Source organism: Podarcis cretensis (genome assembly GCF_951804945.1).
Source record: "Podarcis cretensis genome assembly, chromosome: 5".
NCBI classification, from domain to species: domain Eukaryota; kingdom Metazoa; phylum Chordata; class Lepidosauria; order Squamata; family Lacertidae; genus Podarcis; species Podarcis cretensis.
The window spans coordinates 11,870,136-11,886,544 of NC_137174.1; the positions used below are offsets into that span (position 1 = coordinate 11,870,136).

The window sequence follows — 16,409 nt, forward strand, 5'->3', positions numbered from 1 at the left end:
TAAAATAAAACCTACATACAGCAACAGTGTTTCGTGTTGTGTAGGCTCCTGTGATGTAAGTCATGGGCCCGGCCTGCTAGCCTGCTCCCTAAAATATCACTGGTTTGCTCATTTCTATATACAGGGTGCCTACATTCTGCATGAGGGACGTGGGTGACGCTGTGGGTTAAACCACAGAGCCTAGGACTTGCTGATCAGAAGGTCAGCGGTTTGAATCCCCGAGACGGGGTGAGCTCCCGTTGCTCGGTCCCTGCTCCTGCCAACCTAGCAGTTCGAAAGCATGTCAAAGTGCAAGTAGATAAATAGGTACCACTCCGGCGGGAAGGTAGGCGGCGTTTCCGTGCGCTGCTCTGGTTCGCCAGAAGCTGCTTAGTCATGCTGGCCACATGACCCGAAAGCTGTATGCCAGCTCCCTCGGCCAATAAAGCGAGATGAGCGCCACAACCCCAGAGTGGGTCACAACTGGACCTAATGGTCAGGGGTCCCTTTACTTTACATTCTGCATGTGCAAATGGCTTGAGATACCTATTAGGTCCATAAATTACCATATAGCATATATTCAACACAAAAAACAGTGACAATTTGTTGTTGACAAAGGACAGCTGGACATATAAGGGGCCCCATTACCTTCAGTAGCTGAGGGCCTCATCAAACCTAAATCTGGCCCTGCTCAGGTGCACTGTGTGGGAAGACAGCTGATCCCACTGCCCTACTGGGGACACCCCAACACTGCACCTGAAAAGGTGTTGCATCATGCCATAGGGTCCTTTCTCATCGGCCAAAGACCCAGAGAAACTCCACTGCCCGTAGAGCATAAACTGTTCAAAGAAGAAAGCACCCTCTGCTGGTTAATTTCACACAGGCAGGGCAAGAAGAGTTAGGCATTTTTGCAGCCCACCACCAAAGGCGTCTGCCTAACATCCGCAGAAATCAATAACAGGCATGTTTGCAGGAAGATGAGGAAAAACAGTGTCCTGGCTTGCATGAACAGAAGCACTTTTTGACAAGGCAAAGCCATTGTTGGATTCAACACACTGCATTCAGAGTTCCTTCTTCTAGGTGACATACATGTCATTGAGCATAGGTTTTTACTTCCAACTGAACATAAGAGCCCTGGTGGGTCAACCCGAAAGGCCCCTTGAAGTCCAGGATCTTCTATCTATCTATCTATCTATCATCTATCTATCTACCTATCTACCTACCTACCTAAAGGTAAAGGGACCCCTGATCATTAGGTCCAGTTGTGACCCACTCTGGGGTTGCGGTGCTCATCTCGCTTTATTGGCCGAGGGAGCCGGCGTACAGCTTCCGGGTCATGTGGCCAGCATGACTAAGCCGCTTCTGGCGAACCAGAGCAGCGCACGGAAACGCCGTCTACCTTCCCGCCGGAGTGGTACCTATTTATCTACTTGCACTTTGACATGCTTTCGAACTGCTAGGTTGGCAGGAGCAGGGACCGAGCAACGGGAGCTCACCCCGTCGCGGGGATTCAAACCGCTGACCTTCTGATCAGCAAGTCCTAGGCTCTGTGGTTTAACCCACAGCACCACCCCCGTCCCTTATCTATCTATCTAATCTTTATTAAATTTTCTGTTTTATACTTTAGAATATTCATTTACACAATCCTAAAATGCCAATGACTTCCCTTCTTCTCTTTCCATGTTTCATTTTGCATATCATAAATCCCTGCAGATTTTACATAAACTAAACCATTCAGTATTCCATTAATACATCCATCAAAACTTGTTTACAGTGTTGAATTTATCTGAATGCTGCCAATGTTTTCAGGCGTACACAATTCCCCCCTACCCCCATATATTCAATAAACATTTTCCAATCTTCTTTAAACGTATGTTCCCCTTGTTCTCTTATTCTATAGGTTAGATCCGCAAGCTGCGCATATTCCATCAGTTTCAGTTGCCATTCTTCTTTAGTTGGGACCTCGCCCATTTTCCATTTTTGGGCTAACAAAACACAGGCCGCAGTGGTGGCATACATAAATAGTCTTTTTTGACACCTGGGAATTTCCCTCTGAATGATCCCCAACAAAAAAGACTCTGGTTTTTTGGGGGGAAAGTGCTTCTAAACATGTTTTTCAATTTATTATGGATTATTTCCCAATACTCTTTTACCCTTTTACAGGACCACCACATAGGAAAGAACGGTCCCTCAACCTCATTGTATCTCCAGCACTTATCTGATTTAGTCTTATACATCTTAGCAAGCCTGCTCGGAGTTAAATAGCATTTTCAAGTAGTTCTCCTTCAAAGAATAACATACTGTAAACTTTCAGATCGCTCTTCCAAAGCTTTTCCTAGAGTTTAAAGAAGTCCAGCATTTTCTAGTCTCCATGGCCTTTGCGATGTCCCTGGGGAGCCCACAAGCAGCAGACTAAACTACACTTCAGTCAGAGAGACGGCCTCAGAAATCAGCACGGAATCATTTCAAAAAGTCCGGGGCTACTTCTAGTTTCACCTCTCATTATCTGCCACACAATTCTTAAAAACACAAGATGTGCTTACCAAAGAAACAGCAATGGACGAGCTCCCTTCTTCCGGCTATATTTCCTGTTTGAACATTCATGGCCGAAGAATAAAAATCAAGAAAAATAAAAGCAAAAAGCATTGTGCTTTCCTAACTTGGTGCTGAGGGTCTGTGATCAATAAAAATGGAGCTACACTACACAGAGTGGTAATAAAGCAACGTGAAGCATCAAGGTACAGTAACTTTGACTAACGGGTTCCTGTCTAGATCTAACATTTATTGCAAAGCACTATTTGCTCCCACACAGCCATCCTTCAAATTTCTCACAGTTGCATGTCAAACAGGTCAGTAATGGCGTGTTCCCTTCTATTCCCACACCCGCTCCCAGAGAATAAGATGCAAACAGTTGTTAGCAGAAGCAAGGGTTCCTTCCTGAATATTTCAGGACCATTTTTGTATATGTGGTTTTACACACACACACACACACACACACACACACACACACACAGCAAAAATTGTGGAAACCTTTTGGGGAAAGTGTATTTCCGAGGTTTGATGGCTCATAATGCGGGTGGTGTTGTGGTCTAAACCACTGAGCCTAGGGCTTGCTGATCGGAAGGTCGGCAGTTCAAATCCCCGTGACTGGGTGAGCTTCCGTTGCTTGGTCCCAGCTCCTGCCAACCTAGCGGTTTGAATGCATACCAGTGCAAGTAGATAAATAGGTACCGCTGTGGCTCCCTCACCCAGACTCTGGTTTCGCCGGAGTCTTAGTCATGCTGGCCACATGACCCAGAAAAACTGTCTGTAGGCAAACATCGGCTCCCTCACCCAGTAAACCAAGATGAGCGCCGCAACCCCAGAGTCATTCGCGACTGGACTTAACCGACATGAACAGAGATAAGGGATGACATTTTCCTCCTCAGTTCTTCTTCAACTTGAAGCTAAGTTGCAACTCCAAGATGGAAAAAACAAAACTTGCCTTTGCAATGTTTTTACCTTCCAGTTATCTCGAAGGAACAGCATTGTAGTTTTGAGTCTGTCAAAATCAACAGTCTTTGCAGAGGTTTCCATAAATTAAACCTTTTGTCTCCTTTTTCCTGGGCTGCATAACAAGCCCCATTATCAATCTTATATTATTATTATTATATGTTCTGAATGAGGAGGGGGGGAGGGGAGTTGGTAAATACAAGACTATCACATTTTGAACTGCTTTAACTCAACTATTCTTCAGGAGATTTTCCTGAAAAGGGTCTGGATTATGGCTTTCAACCTAGGTGGAACTAACTGCAGGTCCAAGGTTAGTTAGTTAGTTAGTTAGTTTGATTTATTACGGCCATTGGCCCATATCTAAAACAATACATCAAAATTTATCCATAAACAATACAATTTAAACAGTTCCAAGTTAAAACACCCATATAAAACCAATTTTACTTCAGTTAAGTAAACACTATACACAATAAGCTCCCTCTATGTAAACCGCAATTCAAATCCCTCAGATTTTGGGGGATATGTGTCTTAGTTCTGGCACTTATTGATGGTTCTTAAGTTTAGCTAAGCTGTCAGAGTCATACAATGATCCATTTCTCCTCTTTTGAAATAAGACATTAATCAGGTATCTAGCGACTGCAAGGGATCTACTTGTGTCTTCGTCGTTTAATAAGTATATTATTTGGGCTTCCTGAGGTCTGTCAGCAATTCTCGATAAATATGGGGCCAGAAACTTGGACCGTGAAGCCGAATGTAATGGACAACAGAAGATTATATGATATAACGATTCTATAGATCCACTTTTACAGTCACAGAGGAGTGAGATCTGTCCGTTGGAGAGTCTGTTACCCAACACATTTGATGGGAAAACATTGAATCTAGCCTTTATAAAGGCATACCTGTGCATCACCACAGATAAGGTAGTTAAATAAGATGGAAGTTTCGTTGGAGGTGTTAAGCCAAGGTTTATCGGCGAACAGGTGCCACCACCTGTCGCAATATTAAATTGTAAATCCATCTCCTCTAATTTGTGAGTTATAATTCTCTTGGCAGAAATTAAATCCAATTTTAGTAGTTCAGATGGAGATAGTCCTAAGGACACAAGTTTCCCATGTATTATTTTTGCCCAAGGGCTAGGGAAGTCATCTCTCCAGAGACACTGTATCAAGTGGAGATTTGGAAGTTTATGCCATAATGCCAACCAGTAACAGAGGATGCATTTCCATAATGTGGTTTCTAGAGATGTAACATTTAGTTCGAGTCGTATAGCAGTATTGCCTACACACCTGGGTAATTTTAGCAACCTTCTTAGAAGCTGGTTTTGGATTACCTCCAATTGGATTAGATTAACAAAGGACCCCCATATTGGGATTGCATATGCTATTGCTGCAATCAGCAGGTCCAAGGTGCATATTTGGTTTGGGTTCTATGCTGGGCTTTACTTAGCATAATTGCTAATACCATCTCTGCCATTCCCTGGTGGCCTGAAGCAGAAATTTTATTTAGTTGTTTGTTTAAGAAGATTTATACAATGCTTAATAAAAATAAAAATAAAAGCCATTAGGCAGTTTACATAAAATGACATAAAATATTCATTTTAAATTATCGTCGAAAACAGACCTTGAAAGAGTAAACACAATAAAGTTATCAAAATATAGATAAAATCAGCTGTTTAAAGAACGAATGTACGTAATAAAGAGACACGCCTGAACAAAAAGGTTTTTAGCAGGCACTGAGAAGTTTGCAAACTGGTCTTCCTTTTAAGAAGCTCTTTGGCAACTACTGCGATTCCATTCAACAACAACTTTTATTTGGGAATAAATAGTTGCAGGGTTAGCTCTTTGGTACGCGGTTTTGTGGAGAGCCCTTCGGCCACATTCTTTGATCCCTAATATAGCAGCAGCTTTGTTGCTTGGTAAGCGATCTCTTGACAAGAAAGGATGGTGAGAGGAATTGCGTATCCTTGGGTATGTTTCTGCCCGAGTCCCAATGCTCTGAGCTGCATAGAGACATCTCCCCCAGCAACATTGTGGCACATTAATAGGAGCTTCTAGCTGTCAGCAGGAAGAGGGGGAAAGTGGTTCGTTTAGGTAGGGAAGTCCTGCTTAATTATCCTCCAGAATGTGTGTGGCATTTAGAGAGAGATCTGCATATCCTCCTGAACTTTAGCAGGATCTACAATGGAATGCCCTGGGACGCTGGAAGACAGACGCACAGCAATGTGTGCACCTGTCATTCGCCACTGGCCTTGTGATAGTCAGCATGGTCAAATCAAGGCTGGCAGCCAATTGACATAACTTTGCGCAGCTTTCCTATGAGCTAGTTGCAACACATCTCACCATATAATGGATTGAGGTTGAATCCTGACAAGACAGACGTACAAGACAGAAGTTTTTGGGGAACAGGGGGCGGGCTGGTGTGGAGGACTCCCTGGTCCTGAATGGGGTAACTGTGCCCCTGAAGGACCAGGTGCGCAGCCTGGGAGTCATTTGGAGGCGCAGGTTAATTCTGTATCCAGGGCGGCTGTCTACCAGCTCCATCTGGTACGCAGGCTGAGACCCTACCTGCCTGCAGACTGTCTCGCCAGAGTGGTGCATGCTCTAGTTATCTCCCACTTGGACTACTGCAATGCGCTCTACGTGGGGCTACCTTTGAAGGTGACCAGGAAACTACAACTAATCCAGAATGCAGCAGCTAGACTGGTGACGGGGAGCGACCACCAAGACCACATAACACCGGTCCTGAAAGACCTACATTGGCTCCCGGCACGTTTCCGAGCACAATTCAAAGTGTTGGTGCTGACCTTTAAAGCCCTAAACAGCCTCGGCCCAGTATACCTGAAGGAGTGACTCCACCTTCATTGTTCAGACCGGACACTGAGATCCAGCGCCGAGGGCCTTCTGGCGGTTCCCTCATTGTGAGAAGCAAAGCTACAGGGAACCAGGCAGAGGGCCTTCTCGGTGGTGGCGCCCATCCTGTGGAACGCCTTCCCATCAGATGTCAAAGAGATAAACAACTTCCTGACATTCAGAAGACATCTTCAGGCAGCCCTGTTCAAGGAAGTTTTTAATGTATGACATATTAATGTATTTTTGGTATTTGTGGAAGCTGCCCAGAGTGGCTGGGGAAACCCAGCCAGATGGGCGGGGTACAAATAATAAATTATTATTATATTATTATAATATATAATGCCTCAGGTACTTAACAACCGTCAATATAGCAAAAGGTCATGACTGGGGATATAATCATTTGCTGTGTCGGCCCGCTTCATTCATTTTGCACCAGTTATTCAACTGGTCCTCCTTCGCAGCTCTTTTGCTTTCATAATTCCCTTGCTCCTTCATAAGATTTCATAACACTTTTTAAAAAAACCCTGATGCATGTTTTGTAACTTGACTTCCAGCCATGGAACCAGTAATCAGGTTACAGATTTTACATCATTTTTTACATCATTTTGCAGACACGCAATATATGTGTATGTGAGAAGGAGATTCCATGGCAGGATTTATCTACCCCCCCCCCCCGCCCCCCCAAAAAAACCCAAGAAAAAATATTTTGAAAATAATACAGCAGCGTGATCCTTGCAGAATCTCACTCAGTGTACACTCATTTCAGCAAGGGCATGAAATAGTGAATTACATGATACTTCAAAAGCAATTTAATAAAACACAAACTTCATGAGTAGGATAGCTCAGTCGGTAGTGTGCAAGACTCTTAATCTCTGGGTTGTGGGTTCAAGTTCCACGTTGGACAACAGATTCCTGCATTTCTGGGGGTTGGCCTAGATGACCCTTGTGTTCCCTTCCAATTCTATAATTTCCCTATGGGACGCGGGTGGCGCTGTGGGTTAAATCACAGAGCCTAGGACTTGCCAATCAGAAGGTCAGCAGTTCGAATCACCGCGACGGGGTGAGCTCCCGTTGCTCGGTCCCTGCTCCTGCCAACCTAGCAGTTCGAAAGCGTGTCAAAGTGCAAGTAGATAAATAGGTACCGCTCCGGCGGGAAGGCAAACGGCATTTCCGTGCGCTGCTCTGGTTCACCAGAAGCGGCTTAGTCATGCTGGCCACATGACCCGGAAGCTGTACGCCGGCTCCCTCGGGCAATAAAGCGAGATGAGCGCCACAACCCCAGAGTCGGTCACGACTGGACCTAATGGTCAGGGGTCCCTTTACCTATGATTTTCCTAGTCATGACCATGCTCTTTGGCAAACTGTTGTGCCAAAGGTAATGAACACCTAGCAATAAGTGGACTTCATTACAGCCTGAGTATTCTGCTCCAGGCAGTAGTGCCAGGCAAATAGGAGTGGTTCCAGAAACTGAAGCAAGAAGAAGTCAAATAAGTCCCTTTATGGTTCCAGACAGATGATAACGAAGAAGAAGGGGAATCATTTCAGAACACATCTCACTGTATATCTGCTAAGAACCATAGCCAAGCGAAAGCAACATTGGAACAGTTTGTGCTAACTTGGTCTGCCTAGATTTTCTGCTTCCTAAACTTTAACTGACTTCTAAAAATAGGTTGAGGAAAGATACATTATGCCCTTTTGTGCGATTTCAAGTTAGTCCAGTCATTCAGACGCCAATCAAGTTTTCTCCCTATTTCCTAACTCCTGATCCCAATTTTTCCTCATGACCTCCAGTCTCTTCTCCCTTGCTTCTAATCTCAGATCCCGTTCCACTTGCAATCTTGACCCCCCCCCCCAATCCAAAGTAGAATTTACAAAAAACACCCAAATTTCCCCTTGGTATCCACTCTTGTAAACAGAGCATTTTAGAGCTAGTTATCTGGCCAAACTCTTGCCAGTGTCCTTAAGAAATGCCTTTATTGAACTGTTTCCAAGCAATGCCCACTGCAGTTTTGGATGGTCACCACAACAAGGACCCAGATAAAAGGCAGATTTTGTATTTGTGGTCAACCTCAGGTGGAATAAATGAATAATAATAATAATAATATTTTATTATTTATACCCCACCACCTGGCTGTGTTTCCTCAGCCACTCTGGGCGGCTCCCAACAGAATATTAAAAACACGATAAAACATCAAACATTAAAAACTTCCTGATACAAGGCTGCCTTCAGATGTCTTCTAAAAGTCACATAGTTGTTTATTTCCTTGACACCTGGTGGGAGGGTGTTCCACAGGGCGGGTGCCACTACTGAGAAGGCCCTCTGCCTGGTTCCCTGTAACCTCACTTCTCGCAATGAGGGAACCGCCAGAAGGCCCTCAGTGTTGGACCTCAATGTCCGGGCAGAATGATGGGGGTGGAGACGCTCCTTAAGGTATACAGGACCGAGGCCGTTTCGGGCTTTAAAGATCAGCACCAACACTTTGAATTGTGCTCGGAAATGTACTGGGAGCCAATGTAGGTCTTTCAGGACTGATGTTATATGGTCATGGAGGCCACTCCCAGTAGAGACCCAAGAGATCACTTTCTGAAACTTTTGTTCACATAAGGAAGCAGGCACACCCCAGCAGAAATGGTATAGTTTCTTTTCAGTTAGAATAACAGACAAAGTGCCCCCTAAGCACTGGCGGGGGGGGGGGGACTGGTAAAAGGTGTTAGATAAAATTCCTATAAGTTGTTGTTGACATTTGAAGGCTTACTTTGAAATCATGAAGGATTTGAGTTTGTTGGTGCTCCTGGTAACCTCTCAAACATCATGGATGTTGGCGCATATTATGGGTGAATGTTCGGCATCATTTTATTAATACTATTGCTACAAAGTTTGTCATGGCCTTTGGCTAGAATAATAAACTTACAAACTGTTTAACGGTATACAAAGAACAGCAGGAAGCCGAGTCAGATTTCAGTGGGGAGAGGAGAAATGAGATTTGAGCTCCCATTTTAAACTAGGCTTATCCTCCTTGAAGTAGCCTAATCATTTGGTGTTTTTTCCCCAATATAAAAAAGGCTTATAAGCCATCACTACATTTTTGGCAATACACTATGCGAAGAACGACTGCCTTTTGTCTACTGCTCATCAGTTTAATCTGGACACAGCACTTTCTCCAATTCAGTGATATCCAACGCAGGGAACACAAAGCTATCTTGCTGGCATTGCTCAAAAAGTCTCATCCATGGCTTTACAATATGCCAGGACTAGTTAAGAATGTATTTTACTTTTAATATTTAATTAAATTTAATTTAATCTGTAATTTTAGTTTTAATCTTTGGGGAAAACTTTGAAGGAGAATTATCTGAAAATGATTTACAGATGCTATTTAACTCTGAGAATAATAATAATAATAATAATAATAATAATAATAATAATTTATTATTTGTACCCCGCCCATCTGGCTGGGTCTCCCCAGCCACTCTGGGCGGCTTCCATAAAAACCAAAAATACACTAAAATATCACAGATTAAAAACTTGCTAAGATGTATTAAGACTGAATCAGATAAGTGCTCTGTCATGGAAGCTTCAGCTGAGATTCCTGCCTTATAGGGTGTTGGACTAGATGACCCTCGATTCTAAGAGCCCTGCTGGATCAGACCAAGGGCCCATCTACTCCAGCATTCTGTTCTTACAGGGGCCAACGAGTGTCAGGACGATGTCAGCGGCTCCCAGCTGGTTGCCCAGGAAAGTATAAAGAAAAGGAAAAGTTTTTACAGTCCTTTTTTATTTCCAACTTTACGGAGAGAGGCTATAGAAGCCAGCCTCTTGGATAATGGTGTTTGTGGCGTTCGTACAGAGCCCCCGGTCATCTCACAAACTATTGACCCGTACACCACTAATCTGCTGCCACCAACCAGGTTCTCCCCAGTAAATGACTTAGTCAGGTTCTCAAGTTAACAATGAAGATTGTAGTTTATTGTACAGTGGTGCCCCGCAAGACGAACGCCTCACAAGACGGAAAACCCGCTAGACGAAAGGGTTTTCCGTTTTGGAGGCGCTTCGCAAAACGAATTTCCCTATGGGCTTGCTTCGCAAGACGAAATGTCTTGCGAGTTTTTCCGACTTTTTCCCCCTTTCCCCCCCCCTTTTTCTAAGCTGATAAGCCGCTTATCAGCTGATCCGCTAAGCTGATAAGCCGCTAATAGCCGCTAATCAGTTAAGCCGTCAATGGGCTTGCTTCGCAAGACGAAAAAACCGCTAGACGAAGAGAATCGCGGAACGGATTCTTTTCGTCTTGCGAGGCACCACTGTATTATAAACTTTCAATGCATTTGAAATGCTGTTACCCTTTACCCTCTTAGTCTTATTTTATCCTGGCTCTAACTCTTCTACCTCCCCTCACACAAGAAGCAACTGCACTAACTGTCTATTTCCATCTGTCTGCCAACTGCTTTCCCAACTGCCTTTTTCAACCAACTAACCAACTAACCCTCAGGCTAAGCCCTTTTATAAACAGGTAGGCTCCGCCTCTGGCTTTTCTATTGGTCTTCCTATTAACTCTTTCTCTCCCCCTTTACAGTGGTACCTCGGGTAAAGAACTTAATTCGTTCCGGAGGTCCGTTCTTAACCTGAAACTGTTCTTAACCTGAAGCACCACTTTAGCTAATGGGGCCTCCTGCTGCCGCCGCGCGATTTCTGTTCTCACCCTGAAGCAAAATTCTTAACCTGAAGCACTATTTCTGGGTTAGCGGAGTCTGAAGCGCATGTAACCTGAAGCATATGTAACCCGAGGTACCACTGTATAGGCATTTTCAAAAGAACGGGCAAACGCCACAGCATTGTCCCAAGTGACTCTCCACCCCTTATCTCTCCCACCTCCTCAATCATTATCACCTCATTTATGGGTGCTGCTAAGTGCCCCTGTCTTCGAGCTCTTTGCTCTCCTACTTTTAAGGCTTGCCGGGTTCTGGGAGATGGTGAGTCTGGAATGCTTTCTAATAACAACGTGTCATCTGGGTGTTGTTCTGGCTCTCTCATGATTTCCCAACTTTCCCCCTCATCTGCCTGTGAGCTGCCACCTCCCTCAAAACCCTTTTGTAAATCTATACTGTCTTCCTCTTCCTCCTCCCTGGAAAGGTTAGGATGGAGAGGGGGTCTCCACCATTTCCTCCTCTGCCCACTACCTGGCATGCCCAGGAGAAGCTTGGAAGCAGAACTTGTGAGCAACAGCACTCCCCTCTTTTAAACCCTGTTCAAATTGATGGTTATCTCATGGAAGCCAATGCCATGGTATTAACTGTGCGCTGCAGGAATAAGTACCATATTTTTTGCTCTATTATACTCGCTTTTTCCCTCCTAAAAAGTAAGGGGAAACGTGTGTGCATCTTATGGAGCGAATGCAGGTTGCGCAGCTATCCCAGAAGCCAGAACAGCAAGAGGGATTGCTGCTTTCACTGCGTTGCGATCCCTCTTGCTGTTCTGGCTTCTGGGATTCAGATATTTTTTTTTCTTGTTTTCCTCCTCCAAAAACTAGGTGCGTCTTGTGGTCTGGTGCATCTTATAGAGCGAAAAATACGGTACTTCCTTTTGGTCTTTGCTCATTACATGTCCTTGACTTCTAGCACTGAGGAGAAAATTTTACGAACTTCCATCACTTCACCTCTTTCTTGCCTTTTCTCTTAAACTAAAAAGAACCAGATTTCTAACTGGTCCTCAGGGGAAGCATGTCCCATCCCCTTTATAATTATGCCTGCTTTTCCCCCTGAACCTTCCCCAAAGATATCCTGTTTGAGGTGATGCAACCTGACTTGTGAAACAGTAGGTGCGGTTGTGCCATTTATTTGTATAATGGTGCTTCGAGAACTTGCTGCAGGTCAGATCAGGCCATTCTGGGCTAGACATTAGGAGGAAGAAACTTTGTATGCTCCAAAGACAACTCATGCGAGCAGTGGCGTAGCGTGGGGGGTGCAGGGGGGGCCGGCCGCACCGGCCGCAACATCTGGGGGGGCGCGCTCGCCGCCTCTGGAGTCGCCGAAGAGCCTCGGGTGCAGGCTGTAGCAGAGCCCCATGTCTCGCGGAACTGACGAGCTGTGTGCGCGTCCGGGCTGAAGGCGTCTGGCAGGCAGCGGCTCTCAGTGCTCGCCGCAGTCCCCGCATGTCAGGGCCGCGGAGGGCGCGCCAGGCAGCCCCTCCTCACAGCCCCGCCGCTGCTGCTGCAGCTGCTGGGCCATGTTGCATTTTCCTCGCCTCTCTGCCCTCCTCCTCCTCTGGGCAAGCAGCGTCGTTTGGGCGGCAGCGCCAGCGGCAACTCGCCTCAGATCACCTGACACGGACCCACCGCCGCCGCCGTGGCTACCTTACCGTAAATACCCCAGCCCAGGCAGCAGCAAGAAGAAGCTGGCAGCGGCGGCAGGTTAGGGGGTTAGGGGTGCAAATTACTTGCCTTGCCCCGGGTTAGGGGGTGCAAATTACTTGCCTTGCCCCGGGTGCTGACAACCCACGCTACGCCGCTGCATGCGAGAGTCAGCGATGCGGTGCAGAAACAGCCAAAATGTTGTTTTTCCCTCAGATGCAGTAGCACATTGCCTTACTTGCTGCAAGTACAGTATAGGACACGCCTCACTCAAATATGGCTGCCTACATTTATTTGCGAGTTAGCGGTGCTTTTCCGGATGGAATAGGACCATATTTTCAGGACTCCCGTCGAAGCAGATGCAACAAGACATTTGGAACCCTCGAACTAAAATCCCTTTCGACCAACTTACCCTCAAGGCTAAACCAGATACGATTTCAAATGTGCGTGCGTTAAATGCAAATAACAGCTGTTGGAAAGGCTTAGCACTACTGGGGTCATAGCAAGTGGGAAGGGTGCAAACCACGGGTAGGCAAACTAAAGCCCGGGGGCCGGATCCAACCCAATCGCCTGTTAAATCCGGCCCAAATGTTGTTACATGAGTAGAATGTGTCCTTTTATTTAAAATACACCACTGGATTATTTGTGGGGCCTGCCTGGTGTTTTTACATGAGTAGAATGTGTGCTTTTATTTAAAATGCATCTCTGGGTTATTTGTGGGGCCTAGGAATTTGTTCATGCCCCTTCAAAATATAGTCCAGCCCCCCACAAGGTCTGAGGGACTGTGGACCAGCCCCCTGCTGAAAAAGTTTGCTGACCCCTGGTGTAAACCCTGTCCTTACCTACTGTAGAAGATTTCTCCTTGAAAGCGGCTTTTTGCAGCAAGAGGAAATCTCCATTTGGCACCAACTACGGAAATGTATCATTCCCCCGCCACTGGTTGCCGTTTACATTTTAAGAGGAATATCCACATTACAATGGTACCTCAGTTTAAGAACAGTCCTGTTTAAGAACGATTCAGTTTACGAACTCCGCAAAACCGGAACTAGTGTCTTGGTTTAAGAACTTTACCTCAGTCTAAGAACGGAATCCGAACAGTGGACGGGCACCGGCAGCGGGAGGCCTCATTAGGGAAAGCACGCGTCGGTTTAAGAACAGTTGCAGTTTAAGAACAGACCTCCAGAACGGATTAAGTTCATAAACCGAGGTACCACTGTAAATGCAAAGCCATGTTCAACATTATGTCTGGTTTGGCCCTTAATTCAGATCAGTGTTGAAGAGAACAGAACCTTTGAAATGTGCCCTTCTGGTGAGTCTCAAAACTGTCACTTTTAAAAGATATTTCCAAGCTATCCAACATCCCTAGCACAGAGATAGACCACAAGTCATCGGAGCAACATATTTTTCGCTCTATAAGACGCACCAGACCTCAAGACGCACCTAGTTTTTGGAGGAGGAAAACAAGAAAAAAAATATTCTGAATCTCAGAAGCCAGAACAGCAAGAGGGATCGCTGCGCAGTGAAAGCAGCAATCCCTCTTGCTGTTCTGGCTTCTGGGATAGCTGTGCAGCCTGCATTCGCTCCATAAGACGCACACACATTTCCCCGTACTTTTTAGGAGGGAAAAAGTGAGTCTTATAGAGCAAAAAATACGGTAATCTTGTTCTGAATAGTGGGTCTGAATTAAAACATAAAGGTGGCCACAGGGGACCACGAAGGACCACCTTTCTGGTTCCAGTAAAAATGCCATCCCTACCCATCTGCTACCTCTTTCCTCCAGCTTTTCAAACAGCCACATCAACATGTTTGCTGCCACATTCAAGCATCACCACCAGTCTGGATATTTTGCAGAGTTGCGGACCGACACATTACACTTCAAGCAATGGATTTGTGTGTGGGAAGGTGATAATTTTAAAATAGCTGTAAACTAAACTGAACATATGGCACTTCCCTGCATTGCTTCATAATTCTCATATGCAATGACTTTTATGTAAAGTGGTGGGGGTTTTTTTGGTGGTGGTGGGGAAATCAAAAGGGTTTCAAACCAGACGCCTACACATTTTTTTTTCTGCTGCAAATGACGCATGCTGCAGTTTGGTTGAAAGAGTGGTACATAATCCTACAGAAATTGACTTTTTGAGAAAAGTATCAATCAGGAATGTTTTCCAAATTATTAAAACACAGAATATCAAAGTTGTCCCTTTTCAAAATCCCTCTTTCATCAATATACACAAGAACCGCAAGACAACAACAACAACAAAAGGAGAATAACTGAGCTGCTTCCTGATATTCTCTAGGGAGTATTTTGCTGTTTGCTGAATTTAGCTAATGCACTCTAGAACTATCATGAAAGAGAATCGCAGCTTCCACCGTTTTCTCAGTTTTGCTCCGACATGGTAAACACACAAAGGAATAAAATATCTTCTAACTGGCTATGAAGTTTGACGAAATCACAGAAGGTATGTGCAGCCTGATCTATGCATGCTCCCTCAGAAGTATCCCATATGTTCAGCTGTTCTTACTCATGGGAAAGTATACTTAGGGTTGCATCACCAGTAGCTTTCTTTACAAGGAACCAAACCTGATTTGGCTGTGAGCAAATAATGCACATAAAACCGTTAACTACACAAAGAAACTTGAGCCACAGATTAACATCTGCAATCTTGGCTACTCTGTGGGCTTTAACAGATTCACATCCACATTTCATTATTACAACACAAAGAAAGAAAACTGCTGATGATCTACCCTTTAGCCCTGTTTATCTTCTGTCAGTAAAACTTGTTAAATGCACTAGAAAGACTCCACAGAAGGCAGTAGGGATTTAAGAGTTAACTTTGCCGGAAAGATTATATGCAACAGTTCCAACTGAATCTTCCTTCAAATGCAGAGGAAATCCCATTTTCACTGAAGAACTTTTTTTTTTTTTTTTAAAAAAAAGACTAATTCAAACCTTGGGAAGTTTTAAATACTCACTTGGCAAGGTCAACGGCACATCGAAATTAAGAATCCACAGAAAGTTGGAGGGGAAAACCCCAACATTGCTGGTAATCCGGAATGCAACTGACGGAGAGCGCAGTGTTTTCCTTTTTTTGGAAGTGCGCAGTCAAAGGCATTTGCATAATGCAAGCAAAGAACATGAAATGCAAGCAAAGCCCTCCACTAGCCACAGGAGGGGGTGCCATTAGGGGGAAATCCTTCCCCCATGGCTGAAGTTCAGCCTCCTCATTAAAATACAGAGTGGAAACAGCTGCTGTGAAAAGGAAGGGAATAGTCCAAGCAGCTTCTTCTGGAAATCTTGGCACACAGGCCGGTTTCCCAGTAGTCAGAAAGAACCCTGGGTTTAAAAAGTTCTGCTTCCTCAATGCAGGCATGGCTTTTCTTTAGGATCCGAGTCTGGCAACTGTGTACCCCGACCCACATTTCATGTGCGACCTCACAGCCTGGAGACTTTATAAAACTATATTACTGTGGAGGGTGGTGGGGACAGGAATAGCTAAGCCTGCTGTTCCAGCTGGGAGGGTGAGTTCTGCCTTCAAAGACAGGATGAGAGCCATACAACATTCTTCCTTCCTGTCCACACAATCGAAAAGGCTTTGCAGAGATTTGGGGGGGGGGTGTTTTTTGGAGAGGGGGGCAGGAAGATCTCTGGTCACAGCGGTGGTTACCTTGCTGGGAACACAGACAGCGAATGGAGCACCTGCTTTGAAATAAACGTTCCTTCTGTTACGAAATGACAAAACTGATAACG

At 45.0% G+C, this 16,409-nt stretch overlaps 1 protein-coding gene across 3 annotated transcripts in view; it reads right to left on the reverse strand.

Annotated features, from left to right (window-relative positions):
• Positions 1 to 16,409, reverse strand: part of SORBS1 (sorbin and SH3 domain containing 1) — a 200,782-nt gene that overhangs the window by 140,007 nt on the left and 44,366 nt on the right. Inside the window, exon 1 of one of the 3 annotated variants that reach the window (XM_079975046.1) lies at positions 15,635 to 15,823. The exons of the other annotated variants lie outside the window; for them this stretch is intronic. The gene's annotated coding sequence lies outside the window, so the exon portion shown is untranslated. Of the gene's footprint in view, positions 1 to 15,634; positions 15,824 to 16,409 lie in introns of those variants that run through there. 3 annotated transcript variants of the gene reach the window in all.